General features: G+C 42.7%; 1 long non-coding RNA gene across 1 annotated transcript in view; it reads right to left on the bottom strand.

Moving 5' to 3' along the window:
- Positions 1-2,811: 2,811 nt before the first annotated feature.
- LOC118300462 overlaps positions 2,812-16,073 on the bottom strand; it is a 31,880-nt gene continuing 18,618 nt past the window's right edge. The window contains exon 3 of the long non-coding RNA XR_004790088.1: positions 2,812-3,608. This is a non-coding gene — a long non-coding RNA (uncharacterized LOC118300462). The remainder of the gene's footprint in view (positions 3,609-16,073) is intronic.

Genomic DNA, 16,073 nt, shown 5'->3' with positions numbered 1-16,073 from the left:
CACTTTGAGTCGGCCACACACAGGTCTCATGTTAGAAACAGCTCAACGGGACTATTTATAGGAATTTTCAATGAAGACAAAAACCTACACTTGGATTCCACAAGGAGGAGGGGTGGGTGTGCTGCTTGGGGGGGTTCACAAGTGAGAGCTCCTGAATGCCTCCTGCTGTATACTGTAACAAACTACCTCATGAAAAAAAAAAAACAGAAAAAACATTGAACAAAGACAGAGGTGTAAATAAAAATCTGAATTTTTTCTTTTACCGGGAAAAACCAGACTAAGCAAAGTAATTATGCTCTGAGGGAAAGAAAAAACAAGAAACAGTTGATTCATGTTGCCTCTACTGTAAATGACTGCTCAGTCTGTCGTACTGATGAAGCTGCCCCGTACCAGGGGCCCCTAATTCATTCTGGCCCACAGATCTCCTTACTCCACCTCCATCGAACCCGGTGGCCTTGGGACAGAGAGCGAAGAGTTTAAGTGGAAACAGTCTTTCATCATCATACCACTCCCTGCTCTACACATCTGCACACAGCAGCGCACCGCACAACAGGGATACCATCTATCCCTAACAGGACTGTATCTACAGAACTCACTCGTCTTAGCCATGAGACGAGTGCCGACGACAAACTGTATAAAGAACGTGCTTATAACGTGCTAAATAAAGATGCAACAGGAATTATTCACGTGAAATCAGGAAGAAACCCTGAAAATCCGAGAAATTACAGCTTGTAATACTAATACTTATACATTAATCAATAACCTGTACAAATAATGCAATAAAAAAAAAACAACTAAAAAAATTGCAAAACAATGCTCTCATTTATATGTCACGACGAGTGGGAGCATCTGTTGATGGACGCCCCATAACTGAAATTCCAACACCTTCAACTGGGCGTTGAGAAAATATTGTCTTCAGCAGAGATCAAAGCTCTGCAGCTCAAACCTGCCTGTGAAGAGCAACGCACAGATTTATCTGCACACGCCTCAAATGAAGCAATAAATCAGCGAATCCTACGTTGCTGTCAGGGACCATGGTGATTTCAGGGTGTCTGCGTTTCCTCGGTTTTCGAGGCAGTGAAAGTTGTTACCGGCTGTTTGGATCACAGCAGTGTCTTCACCACATAGCTGCACGGAGGAAATATATCGTTTTGGTTAAGTGAAGCTGAACTCTGTACATAATTGGCTGCCAAGGCCGTGTTCTTCCCCCCGCGGCTGTATGGTGTTTCCCCTCAGTGGCATCTCTTTCATTAGAGCGGCCCACAGACCTCACTGCAGCAGCAGCAGCACGCTGTTGCTCTTGCCACACATCCCAAACCTTTTCCCAGACGTCATTCTCCACTCTGGGACCGTTTTTTAATTTATGTGACAAAATAATGACACTGTGTACAGTATGACAGAAAGCCATTTTTTTTGTTTGCCAAGTTCATGCTAGTTTGTGCAGTGCATTTTTTATGACACTCTCTTGAAAAAAAAATGGAAAAACTGCTTGGAAAAAAGAGAGAGAAAGAAATCAATATTTAAAGGCCATATACAAACCCCCCTGATATACAGACAGTGTAATTACGACTAAATTATTAACCTAATCCCAATAAAGTACAAAAGTTGGTGTTTGGTGCATCAGTGTCTCCTCAGGGAAAGCTAGGAGGCTGTACAGTTATCTCCTGTGGTGTCACTCTGAACTATACAACCTACTACCTCAACCTGCGGAGCACTGGAGGAAACTGCAGGACGGCTGCTGTGTAGGTGTGGACGTGCAGATCACTTCACAGTGTACAACGATGAACGAATCTTGATGTGGACCGCCATTGTGATATTTGGCAATGTCTAAGGAAAATTGAAGTTAAAGTCTCAAACTGAAATAACCAGATAAGGATGTCAATATATTGCTAATCTATGAAATAACATACGCGACAAATCAATGTCATGCAAACATCCTGCATATTCAAAAGTGTTCATTGGTTGGACCCAAAGAGGCCTAATTCACCTACACTGTAAAAGGGATTTTCTAAATGTCATGTCATATTGTCATACAGCCCAACCCTGCTTGATTGGGTGGGGTCACCTAGTACACATGGGACATGGGGGGGGGATGTAATCCAGGATTCAGGCTTGGTGTTGTTTAAACATGGGTTCCTGTGATTGACAGGCAAGAGGAGTGTTGTGCTGTAAACGACTTTACTTTATAGACTGTAAAGACGTCTGCGAGTTCCTGTCTTTATGGTGTTCCAGCACTGTCTGCTTTGAAGATAATTACACTGAGCCAGTCATTTTTTTTTCTTACAGGTACAGGGCAGGTGCTGCTGAATTCGCCAGGAAGACACATACCTATAGATACGAGCTTGTGCAGCCAGTCATCACAAGTTCGGATCTACGGGTTTGCGGCAGCTGACATTACCCCTTCAGGAGCAAACAAGGAAGCAGAAACACACAAAACAGTCACGCTCATGTCTGGAACCTCGTCTCATCTCATCTGATTAATGCCACAATGATCAAAAACTGTATTTATCAAGAACCAGATCGGAATGTGAATCACTTTCTACGTCAACATCGCGGATATTCCTTTATATGTTACAAGATTTAGAGTTCAGTCCTTCAACTTTTGCTCTCATCATTTTAAAGGAATAAATCTTTGCCTGATATTATTTACCCATTCAAATTAAATACTGATCCTTTCATGTTTTATATCGAGTTATACCTTTTCAATGTGGCTTTCAAACATATTCCCTGTTTGTGTGTCTTCCCGAGCAGAGCCTTGAAATTAAACCATTGTACAGTGAGCAGGCCACAGTGCATGAGATGGACGTGTTTGTGTAACCTACTGATCACATTCCTTTGAGGTCACCATTTATTTTTGAAATGTCAGAAAATAATGTACTGTACATCGTTTCAAATCTGGACAAAAGTAAAAGCAAAATGCTGCTTCTCGAGGGTGATTTGAATTTATAAAAAAATACATTTGTGCTGTATAAAATGCCATTTCAGGCAGTATGTTTTTTTTACATGAATTAACACAATATGAATAAAATGTCGTAAGACTATTGCAAGACAATGTGTTTTCTTAGCAAAAGGACCGAGTATAACCACAGTCTCCAACAGAGTTACAATACAAAAGCTGATTTTACAAGAAATCTGAGATCTCTGCGCAAATATTATAAAACAAGACGGAGACTGTGGAACCATATTAAATTGCATCTGTGCAGCACCAAAAATATGACACCAGTTTTGATTTTAAAAATAAAATGGGTAGTTTTAAAATTTCTTACTGTGCGATTATCGGATAAATGCATTTCCATCGTTTGTACAATATCTGTTAGCCTTGACCTTGCTACCTGCCACAAACTCAAAAAAAATATTCGGTGTGATCAGCGAATACCGTCAAAAAAAAAGCATGCACTGTGGAAAAAAGAATCAGGTACGCATCATATATTGCTGATTAGAAACTACAGTGAAAGCAAGCTAACAGACGGGAAACTGAAAGTATTATAAAATGTCAACATACCAGTGGGGCACGTGCTGGGTGTGATGGTCAGACATCCTCTGGAATCAGATCAGGAGTCAGGCTCGAGGTGTAGTGTAGGCCAGTGCTTTCGCATAAATCAAGAAACCTATAAAAACAGACAGAAATAATCACAAACTGACTGTGAACAGAACACAGAGACTAACGTTCACAGATGAGACGCCCGTACACACATTCCTTACACCACACTCTGAGAGACACGTGGTGGTCCAAGCACAACCTTAAAACAAATAAAAGACCAAAAACTACAAGGACGTACAACAACAATTTGATGACAGTAAGAATTTTTAAAAAAGCATAAATAACATGCAAAAGTAAGAAGATAACAACCCTCGTTCTCTCCCTGTTACGCCCTCCTAACCCGTTGTCCAGTCCCCATTTTCCGGGGTACAAAAACCTCAAACCTCCTTAAAAAAAATGTAAAAAAGGTACGGCAAGAGAGAAATGGCAAAAGGTTCAATGCGGTAAGATGTGGATGAGGAGGAGTCGCAGCGCAGGGCTGGCTACAGAGAAAGTGGAATTTGTGACAAGCAAAGGAAAGGGTGGTGTTTTCTTTTTTTTTTATGGTGCTTCATTCTGCTTGGCTTTTTTGGATCTCAGCAGGATCCTTGGCTGCGGCTGTCTCCTCTCAGTACTGCCAAAATTTAAACATATCCCTTTGTCTTAAACTCTGTTGCATCAAATCAAATTGAGAGATGCGTAAAGATATAACTTAAAAGAGACCATGGGGGAAAAGGAGCAGCCACCAAAACTAAAGCGCTAAGTTATGGAAGAAAAGGTCACAGCATGAGTGAAAGTGCACAGCAAAGAAGAGAGAGGCTTAGCAGCTCCGAGCAAGGGACATAGTCAAAAATTAATACCACAAAAAAAAAGAAAAAGAAAAAAAAGTTGAGATCGAAGAAGGATGTTTCGCGTCAGAATTTTTTTTTCTTTCTCTGCGAACATATTATCTCCAAAGTGCGAGCTGCAAAGTGTGTCTCCGCTGCTGCTAGAACACAGCAGCGGAAGGCTTTCCAGAGCTATGCCACGTAGCGGCAGAGGGAGAGAGAAAGCAGCCACTTTTCCCTCTCTCCAAAATGGCTGAGGGCCGGGGGGGAAAGCTGCTGTGAGCAGAGAGGAAGAGTGGTGCTCCCCGTCCTGCTCAGGGGAGGGCTGGGCAAATTCTGCGAGCATCTCTCCCCTCGTTTCCCCTCTGCTCACTCGCATGCCCTTTGTCCCATTAGCCGTCTTTCAGACCGGACGAATGGCGTGCAGCTGTGTTGTCAGTCCATAAGAACCTCCACTTGGCCCGCCACGCAAGAGAAGGCTGAAACTGTAAATGAGTACGTCTGATATGGCTTATTGTGCTTCTCCCACATGCCCACATCCTGTCGTCTGTCTCAATGTGTCGCCCTCCACTTTACTTTTCTGATGTGTCTACTGTGCATTACAGACCAAATGACCCCAGTTGATCGTGGATTTTTAAAAATATATTTAACAGAAAAAAAAATTATACCTTTGTGTGGCTTATAATTTCAAAGTAACGTTTACCATTTTTTTCTATCTATTATTAAATCACATCTACACTTTGTTGTTCTTTTCCACAGCCATATATGTACATATATACACACATGCTGCATGTATGAACTTCTCTGTCGAAATGTTTATCACGAACACTAAGTTACTTGAATGGACTACTCCAGTTAATCGTCTCTCTCCCTGAGCCTGACCTCAGCACCACTTCTGCCATGACAATGTTATTACAACACGTAAAGTTCAAAGCCGAAGTTCCGCTGCAGTCACAAGTACGACATCCTCATCCGGCGGAGCAGCTCAAGGCTCCATCGATGGGCCATGTGCAGTTCATGGTCTCTTCCCTCGCTGCAGATTTAATATATAGGGAAAGACTTGCAACTACTATGCAGCTGAAAATTTTTTGTGTTTAAAAAGAATAAATACATCTTAAAGTGCAGAAGATAAGAAATCCCAGCAAACCTTAAGGACGTGTTATTCCTACACAAGCAACAATAGGCTAAAAGGGAACTGGCGACATTTCAAAGGAGCGTATAATTGTATTTTCTACACTCCCCTTTTAACTAAGAAATGATGCAACTGGGTGAGATTATTTTACCATTCAGTTTTTTCCCATTGCAAAACAAAAAAAAGGATGGGGGAAATCCACCTTCACACACTTGATCCTGTTGTTCCTCCTATACAGCGACAACCTTTCTGTTTCGTACAGTGCAGCACTTGTTCCTGGTAGAATATTCTGATGTGGGCTTCTGCTGCTTTCACACAAAAAGTATTCATTTACAAAATATTTCCATCCCACACATGAGAAGTTGACCCACCAGTGAGGTAACCTAACATTGGAAGCATTATTATTTCAGATTTTGATGTAGCTGTTCAAACACTCATGTACGTTTAGACTGTTCCCACTGAGCCACGTGTCAGTGAGCAGTTGCCTTGTTTACACTTAGTGTCCTTAAGCAAGACATGAAAATCCCCATCAGGGTCTTCCTCTTTCTGACCTTGACCTCTATAGGAACTATAAGCTCATTCCTAAGCAGCCTTCACACAGTTCCATCTACGTGTGTCAGCTTGTTAGTGTTGTGAAAAAGGACATACGTTGGGTTCAAGATATTAAGTGCCCTGGATACTAGTTGTGTCACAGCATGCCAATGGGCTGCTGTCTCCTCCACAGTCACCACTTGAATGTAAATTAACAGAGTTGACTTTCAGGATATTGCCCAGAACCCCCGTCACCACGCCGACACAGAGAAGGGCGTCTCTCCGAAAGAACAGAGGGTTGAAGAAAACCGAGTGACCGACAAGGGCATAACCCCAAACCTCCGACAAGGTAACCCCTTAAAGGCACTCTCAGTCTCATAGCCTGGGGGAGTGGGCTGCAAACAATGGGCAAAAATCATTTTCATATTTTTTTTCTTTTGCTTCCGTACAGTAACATTGGGTCGGGGCAGAAAATGCAGTGACAGGTGAGTCGAAGAATTCAGCCCTGAACAACATAGATTATCATTTGATTGATTGATTCAAACCTACAGTGTGTGTTTCTTCATTATTGTTGATCTTGAGGCTTGGGGTATTGTTCATTTACCCAACCAAAATGAATTATCCCTTCCTTTCCCCTCTATTAAAAAAACAATCTGAATACATTTGTCTGACGTGGACATAAAGTAATAATTCACTTAGTCGTATACTATCGTGTTTAAGTGAAGGATTTATTTCTGCAGCAACGCAGGTACAGTTGTTGGCAAATTAATTGAATTTTTAACATATTTAGCATCTTTAATAAAGGAAGGTTGTATAACAGAATTCACCCACACCTTTTTGTTCGAGGGATGTGCCAGTGACTTTCTATTCTCTATATTCTGGGCTGTATTTGTTTCAAACAGACTTTTAACGGGGATTAAACTAATCACCACACTGTGAACTACAAAACAGATGAAGTAACTTAACAAATGCCTTCACATCATTTTATCTAAAAAAATTAATTCATTACCCAGACCCTTCATGCCACTCACAAACTCATACACTTGAAAAGCTTTTGTCTGCTTTTTGCACTCTCGTCTATGAAACATTTTCATTCCAATTATAATTCTTACATTTTTAAAGAGAATTTCGTTTAATCAGCCTTTCTTCTACTTTCACAACTTCACTGGGATATTGGATTCAAACCCACTGGATGTCTTTTTGTTGCATGTGAATACTGATCTATTTTGTACAATTATGTCTAATAATATGTTGCATAAAGGGCAAATTGTCAACTGTATATTATTCTCATATTGATAAAAATAAGGATTCCAAGAACAAGCAGCGCCCCTGTGGTAATCCTTTATTTTATTGTATATTTGTATGTATGTATCAAGCTCATTGGTGACCAAGTGGCTGCTGGGCAGCTGGTGCCTCCCAGGGAACAAACATGTCCTGTTATGTTTCCTCTTATGGTTATTGGCAGTTAAATGAAAATCACAATCCTCCTCCGAGTACCTACAAGAATGAAATCTAACATCCCAGGGGGAAGGTGCTGCAAATGGCGGATTTTAATTGTTTGGATAGAAACAGTCAAAACATGAGACAGCCGCCCCCAGTCCAGCCTGTTGGCCGTGTTGTCTGAGGAGCTGGCGCAGCTTCGATAAACCTACAGCACAGTTCAGTACCGGGCTCAGACACATCCAGGCTGGATGTGGAGAGAAAGTGGTGGTAGCATTTCGTTATTTGGCTGTTGCGAGTGTGATGGACAGACCCACTTTGAGTTGGTTCCTATTTAAATACTCAGTTTGCTTCATTACAACTCCAAAAGTATAAAGAAAAAAGTATTGGTGTGTGTTATATAAAGCGATCGGAATAGTTTGTCTGGCAAAATTATTTTTGTCCACCACAACTGAAAACAAAAGCAGACATGAGGACATTAGCTGTTCCCATCTGTCTGCCAGAGACTTCCTAGAAGACACATGGTTTCGTGTAATATGAAGTAACTGTGGGATGGGTACAGGTGTAACCCACAGTACAGTGTCTCACAGAGACTAAAAGTAAAAATGAGTTGTGAATGTAAGCAAAGGCCTTGCACACACTCGATACAGCGTATAACTAACATACAGCTCACACAAGCGTTTACGTGCTTATGTGTTGTCTCTACAGATATCTTAAGTGGACGGGATCGAGGTGTGTATTCCTGTAGATTTTCAGCCCAGTTTGACAAAATGGAAGTGCAAAAAAGCCTTTGCTGGATAGAGTGCAATCAGACAAGAGAGAGCAGGATAAAGCACCAGTGGGAGACGCGAGACAGCATCAGTATTTATGACTGTACATTTTCAATCACGCTCACATACATCTTTGCTTCTGGATGTTTCGGTCCATTTTTACCCCCCCCCCTTTTCATCTCGCCCATCTCTTGCAGTTGCTTGTCCCTCACTGTTCCCTCCTCTCGCCTCCCCCCCATCAAATATTCTGCTCACGCACAACTGCGGCACCCTTTCTCCAGTCCTCCCCATTAATCCACACCACAGACATCTTGGCCCACTGTCTCGTCTCTCTCTTAATGTGCACTCGAAACTCTCGAAGTCTGGGCCGTTTCAGCGCCGGGGCATTTTTCACAGGCCATGAGGCCCCCGCTGCTGAACATGCTTGTTTCTGTACAGATAGACTGGTCGTATATCACAATCTCCCTCCCTCTTAATACCACTGAAACCCCCCGAAAAAAACCCCCCGTCAGACGGCGTAGCAGTCAAAGCAAAGGTCATATCAGGATAAGCAGCACTGCACTCACACGGTATGCAACCTGTACAGTACGTTCGGCCATGTTTAACATTTACTTCTACCTCTACAGATAAAGCACCTCAAGACAGCCTGTACACACTTACATTAAAGGAAATTATTAAAATGATGAACTTATCATTGACAGTATTGCTAATCGTGGTCGGACTGTTTTTGCAGTTCAAAGTACAACAGCCTCTTGAAGATGCTTTGCGGCATGAGACAGGAAGAGGAGAGAGCACAATGACATAGCAGGGGTAAGGCTGTAGGAAGGAGCAAAGGGATCTAATTACTGTATTAATTACTTAATTTCTATTCATCTGCAGGATTCACTGGCTCGTACTAATCACTTTAAGAATGCGGCCAAATGCTCGATATTAACACATCTTCAATGACAGGGGGAAAGAGCGCGGGGGTACTGCGGGAGAATGGGGATGAAGAAATGCAAAGATCTACAGTACGGGGGAATTAAAGGAATGAATGAAGCAGCTCAACATGGACGTCAAAGGAGGGGGGAAAAAGTGTTGTGAAGAGCACTTGTTTTGTTTGTTTTTCTTAAATGTTGACTTTTATCTCGCAGTGCACAGGAACATGTGCGCGTCAGACACAATATTTGCAGAGAATAAAAACCTGGGTGAATCTTAAATGTAGTCCTGCCACCTTCCCTCTCTGAAATACAGGTTCAAGTTCAATTTTGCGGCGGTGCTTGGAAATAGCCCACAGCGGCTCATCAGACACCCTCCTCCCTTGCCATTTCTTTCTTCCCCCTCGCCCTCCACTCCTGCAATTTAAGACCCTTATTTCCCTGCCCTCGCTCCCCTCCCTCCTCTCTCTCTCATTCATTCAGTTTAATTTTGAACTCTGCACTGGTAGACAGGCAAAGAGGGTAGCTCCATGGTTACCTGGCACCAGGCCATCTCATTACACTGCCAATTGATTCTGGCCTGCCTCCCCCCGCCCCCCATCACCACCCCACCTTCTCTGCACCCCAGACCGTCTGCAGCAAAAGGAGATTTCAGAACACACAGGAAGGAACGAGGCAAACAGCTTCACTTGCGTACATCAAACTTACCTCGCATTCATGCAGAATAAGATCACTAACGAAGAAATCCAATACTCACTCAAGTAACTGGCACATGGAAAGGAAAAATGATCACTGTATCTGTGACCACTCTTATTAACCCAGCCCACATACTGTACATGTAAGGTTAGGAAAGATTAAGGCTAAGAAATGTTAAGAAGATTAAAAAAAAAGAAGCAAAATTCTAATAATAATTTCTACTCTCTCCGTCACCTTACTTATCAAATCCAAACTCCTGGAGACATGATATAGCTAATATTAATCTATTGTATCTATGATTAATACATTTCCAAAATTGTCTAAATTCTGGAGGATGTGGATGAGGCTGTGTTTCTCAAAGATACAGAGATGAGTAGAGAGCGGGTAGAAAACAAACTATCCTGCACCATGCAGTGACAACACAATTATGAAGGCACGTTGTCAGGAATTTTCAAACACTGAATAACACTAAGGTAAAGAGCCGTGCTTGAGAGTTTACATTTTGCACTATGCATTTCTTATTCACAGCAGACATACGTAAGAAATTATTCAAGAAGACATTTCCCACATGTTCATTCTACATGCAAAGACTAAAGCTAAAATTAATCTTTACCTAGCGTCATTAGTAGAAATTAATTATACATGTTGTGTAATGAGGGCCACTGGGTTTCATTTTCCCTGAGGATCAGTAACCAGTGTTAGTTTAATTTGGTTATTGGAAATTTATTGTCATTTTATGATTAGCATTTTATGAATTCCTTTCCGAAAACTTCACAAAGCCGGAGCCAACCCAACAAGATGAACTTAGAAACTGTAAAAACATGAACATTTAGTGGCTCATGCACCAAATTTAAAGCCTGGGTTTACTACTCGCCACTGTATCACTTCTCAGGACTTTGCACAGTATGAGCATGATGCTCAAGCCCAATACTTTCTATCTCTGTATTAATTGTAGGACTTTTTCTCCAGTTGAACGTAGGCGCCTACATGCAGCAAATGATTTGACAAAATCCCATCTGGACTCACGAGCACTGGCACATCCGTGAGCACAACGGTGCGTTGTGACTTTGATGCAGTTGCAGGCACTTGGTTTGACACAGTGACAGCACTTTGACACTGGTATGAGTTTCGCATACAACTATTATTAGTTGATATTGAGCAAACGCTGCAGGGCTTGAGGTGTTTGGCCTCAGACTTTTCATACTTTACACAGAGACGCAGATTTCACAGCAGTTTTAGACCAAACATAATCCTTTAATATCTGTAGTGACCGCGACAAATAATGTTTTGTAGCTTGAAGCCAAAGAATTCTGGATTTAATTACTAATGACTTATCTCGCCCTATGAGACTTTCAGTCAGTGGCAGAGTAAAGAGGCAGGTTCACTGAAAAAAAAAAAATTCATGTTGCAGAGCATCTGTTTAGGTGTGACTCAGACAGTAGTGGCTGCCCTGTCCTTCTGCCACTGCTGGCAGATGTCGGGGTCGTGGCCTCTGGGTCACCGGGGATTTGAGGGGATCAGGATTCAGAGAGAACATACAGCCTTATGACAGTGTGCGTACTGTGCGTACTGTGCTTTCAACATCCCCATTGAGCCATTCATTCAGTGAAAAGTGTAAAAAGCAGATCGCAATAGTTTCTTTCTACTGGAAAGAGAATGTTCTTACGAGAGTCAATTCGCAGTCGACAGAGTTGTCCAACAATGACGGGTGACGGTTAAATTAACCCAATGCAGCCTTGCGATGATAACCAGAGAATACCGAACATTACTTACTGCAACAAAGATCCAACATGTCCTTGGCTTATCACACCACCACCACCACCAGTACTGAACCAGTTACCCGCAGATCAGTGTATATCACATCCCTCCCCTGGACAGGTGCCATTCTACCTGTCGGTGGTTTTTAACGTTGTGGCTGATCGGCGTATTAAATCCATTAATCCATTCCATGTGAGTGCTCTGACAAAGATATGGTACGAAGGAAGGGAGAGACACAACACACATGGTCATCATTCAGAACATAATTGTCATCAGAGACAATGAAAAAATCAGACAGGCAACAAAAGCAAATAATTCAGCAGCTGTTTCGCCGTCATTTTCTACTGCGTTTGTCACAAGCAGTGTGTGCTCTGCTCCTGCAGTGTGCTTGTTTACATGATTTTGCAAAATCCGCCGTAAATACGTGTCCTTTTTCAAAACCTCTAATGTACCATCTCGTACCACCAGATCTAACTTTTGGGATGTAAACATATACTGTTCCGTTGGTGGAGCAGGTGAGTGCAGACGAAAGCTGCTACATGTGCGTTAGCACGAGACTGTGTATCTTAATTCTGTGCCAGTGCTGTGACCTTGGTGAAATATTTTCTCTCTTTTTTTCTCTCTCTCTCTCTCTCTCTTTCTCTCTCACTCTACCAGCAACAGTTTGGTAATTTCATGGCTCACGAAGACATTATTTGTGCCGGAATGTCCGGAGAAACTCCACTGTGCAGGAACTCTACTGGACCATGTCGGGTGCACCTCAGCGCATTTCAATATAACATGTGAAGCTCGTGCCTCCACTTATTTGGACCAGGTCTCACTACAAACATCCACATTGTCCTCTGCTTTCACAGCATAAGTTGGCAAAGATTTCAGAACGACCATTTCCAAGTCACATGAAACAAGTATCTTAACCAACAGCATTCAGGGAATCATCAAAAATAAATACATGCATTTGAGTATATGGCATCAGTTGTATCTGTGATTTCTCTGTGAATTGTTTCCTTCCAGTATAATGCAATCATATACATTAGTTTAACTTCAAAAGGGAATTCATACATCTTCTGTCCATTACTTGGCTGATGCACACGCCTGCACGCCTATTGACTCTGCACCTTCAGGACAAGGACATCAATTTCCTCCTTGCTGGTGCCGCCCATCCATCTCCAGACAGACAGGTGCCCCATGTTAATGCTATTGAGAGAGAGAGCAATGAGAGGCAGAGGCTCTTTAAGGCTTCAGTTAAGATATTTCTATTTAAAATAGTCCACCATTTCCTCTGTTGATAGGTTTTCTAAACATTTGACATTTTTAAACCCACCAACCTTTTTAAAAAGTGCCAAATTCAATACAAAAACCCAGCGTACCCACACACCAACATAGTGAAGCAGCAGGGCCCTATAAAGTAAATAAAACTTTCACAAATTTCACAAATGGTTTTCAATAGCACAAAGTTTTCACATTTATCCACACAGTGCATTTTCTAAAACTGTTCAAACAGAAAAATACCACTGCAGAGCTGACAGTCCATGTCATTGCATGAAGGCACAAGTAATGAAAGAATGTTCCTTTTTTATAAATGCTTCCTGTCAAAATGCTGAAAATGCATACATAAACATACATAATAAATGAGACAAATCCTGCTGTTAAAGATGACTGCCATATCTATCACACCCTGGAGTTCATCAATAACGAAAAGATTCGGCGTACCAGAAGATTTTTCCAGTGCGAGTCTGTCTCTCCAGAAACGGAGGGTTAGAGATGGGCCTCCCCACTTTGGGGCCCCTTTCCTGTACATGCACACGGGTTGTTTGAGGACACAGTGAACCAGGCTACCCGATCTAGGGAAGGGGCCAGACAGGGGGAACAGTGACAGGACGGCCAAGTGGAAGAAACTCTCATGGAATCCTAAGAGCTCAAGCTGCTCAATGCTAGAGGAAGCAGAGAGCGCTGGAAGAGCGAGACGCTATTGGCTGATGTAATAAAAAAGAAGGGAAAAAAAGAGGGAGGAGCATGTTCCCCAGGAGGAGAGTGGATTCATGGACGCCGCCAGCAAGGTGGGGGGGGGGGGGGGGGGGTAGTGTTCAAATGTATTCAAGTATGACATTTTTATATTTACAGTTTAAATGACAAGCAAATGCTAAATATCTCTGTTGTAACCCAAAAGTGTGAAACTTGGGTCACAGCATTCAGAGAGAGACTATGTTTAATAAACTAGTGTTGTTTATAAACCAAACTTCAGTTCTGGGATCAAAGCAGAGCAGGTTTGGGTCGGTCCAGTTTTACATGTCAACCCATGACACCTGCATTCTTTGTGGAATGGGAGCAGCCACACAGACCTTCTCCCATTGCCCCCCCTCACACCCTTCTCCATTTTCTCTCCCCTTGTTACCTTGCCCCCCGCGCCACCTCCTCCTCCTCCTCCTGCGTTCCTCTCCTTCTGTTGCTCCCCTTTCTGTGTGTGTGAGTGTGTCTGGGTTCTGCTGGAGAGGCTTTGTCTGTGAACACTGGAGCCCGGACCGGCCCACGGGGGCCAGATCCATGAATACCCACACTGTGAGAGCCGGTCTTTCACTTCACACCACTTTCTCTGCTGGAATGCCTGAGCAGTGAGGTAAGGAACCCATGCGCGCACACTGTCATGTGCACTCACACATGCACACGTACGCACACACAGTGCACACACTTTCTCACTTTTTTTCTGCCTTGCACACACACACGCACTCACTTCCACACACACACACCGCACTTTACACACAAACCGAGTGAGTCATGCAGTGATGAAAAGCCAATGTTTTGTGTGTGAACCCTCTCACCCTGGACTCACATCCTGAGAGCCTTTCTCCTCCATCAGTCCCTGCCAAGCTCTCCCTCTAATTAAAGACCACTGGGTCCAATAGCGTTGGCCCAGCTTCCCCCAGACCATGCCCCTTCCCCAGCTCGCTGAGGTCCCGAGCGGAGCAGAGTCTATGTGGAATGTGAATGACTGCGGTGATTAACAACTTCTCAGGGTTTCTAATTCCCCTGGTTAATGGTGTGCTTGGCCGCAAGGCTCATGCCAGCTTCACAGAGAGGCCGGCCGAATAGACAGACTTCAAACGTGAGCTATCACAAAAAAAAGCATCTCAGTTGATTGTTTGTTTGTTTTTAAATGAACAATATAACTGCATGGACTGATCAAATCATATCCAGCAAAAACCATTCTATGTGCCTGTCCAATCGATTAGGCCATCTTTTGTCAATTGAATTTGTATGAACTGACTGCAACATGAATAAAGTGACACTTTGCCTGCAGCTGTGTCACACTGAGACAGTGAAGAAGGGCGGTGCAGGGCTATGCAGATAATATGTGATATCCAGTGGCACAATATCTTATGCACTGTAAGCTATGTCAGTCACCGAATCACTTTTTTTGAAGTTGCAAGTCATTCAGTGGACTGTGCTGTTTGCTCCATTTGGCTGTGATCATTGCTGCAGGACGACAGCAGGCGAAGACGCCATCGAGCCAAGCGTGTGAGGGAGAGGCCGTTCCATCTGTGTGCAAAGTATGCGTCAACTGTAATTGAATTTGTATCGGTCTGCTCAAGTACTATTTTAGGGGCCATATTTCGCTACAACTCGATTTGCATAACTGTCTCAGTGAATCACGCAGGAAGCTTGTGCAACTGAGCCCAGCAAAAAATTTAGGGCAACTTCTGGATATAGTAATGATGAAGCAAAGCAAAATAACAACATCAAACACTTGGATTATCTTCAGTGTTATAATGGTACAATACTGTATTATGTAATTGCATCAAACCATACAGCAAAAACAATAAAATCAACACATGGGACACAGAGTCATGATTACTAGTTTGTGAGGTCGAGGTCGCAGGGCATTAAACGGCAATGTTCACAATGTTGGCTGCGGAATTTGGAAATACAGGAAACAAAATGCAGTCAAAATATTTCCCACATAATGCTAAATAAATATCAAACTATGACAATGAGGCTTTGAGACACGGTGTTCGTACGTACGTGGCCAGTGTCGGCTTGGCTACATGTTCTAACCTCCCTGCCACAACAAATCCACAGAAACTCGCTCCCTCAGATATTATATATTAAATTACCCAATTAGAAACCATTCAATAAACAATACAGTGTTACAGAAAACCATCAAAGAAAGGTGTGATGCAGGTTATATCCCCTTAATTCTTCTTACTTTCACAATTTTCCTGCAGGCTAAAGCATATGCTGCTATCTATCGAATGACATACCAAACTAGACTTGGTTTCATCAGATAAACAGTAAAAGGCTCACACACAAAAAAATAATTAAAAACCTGACCAGGTGATCCCTAGTTTGACAGACACGTCTCTCACCCTCTCACAGGAAGTCATGAACCATATCTCACCGCCTCCCCTTTGCCCAAATTAGGATCAGCAAATCCAAATCCTGGCTTGAGAACCTCCCTTCAGAAACCTGCAGCTGATGTCACTCGCA

This window comes from Scophthalmus maximus, chromosome 2 (genome assembly GCF_022379125.1).
Source record: "Scophthalmus maximus strain ysfricsl-2021 chromosome 2, ASM2237912v1, whole genome shotgun sequence".
In the NCBI taxonomy this organism is placed as follows: domain Eukaryota; kingdom Metazoa; phylum Chordata; class Actinopteri; order Pleuronectiformes; family Scophthalmidae; genus Scophthalmus; species Scophthalmus maximus.
The sequence above is the reverse complement of the archived record's forward strand: the minus strand, read 5'-3'. Positions and strand labels throughout refer to the sequence as shown.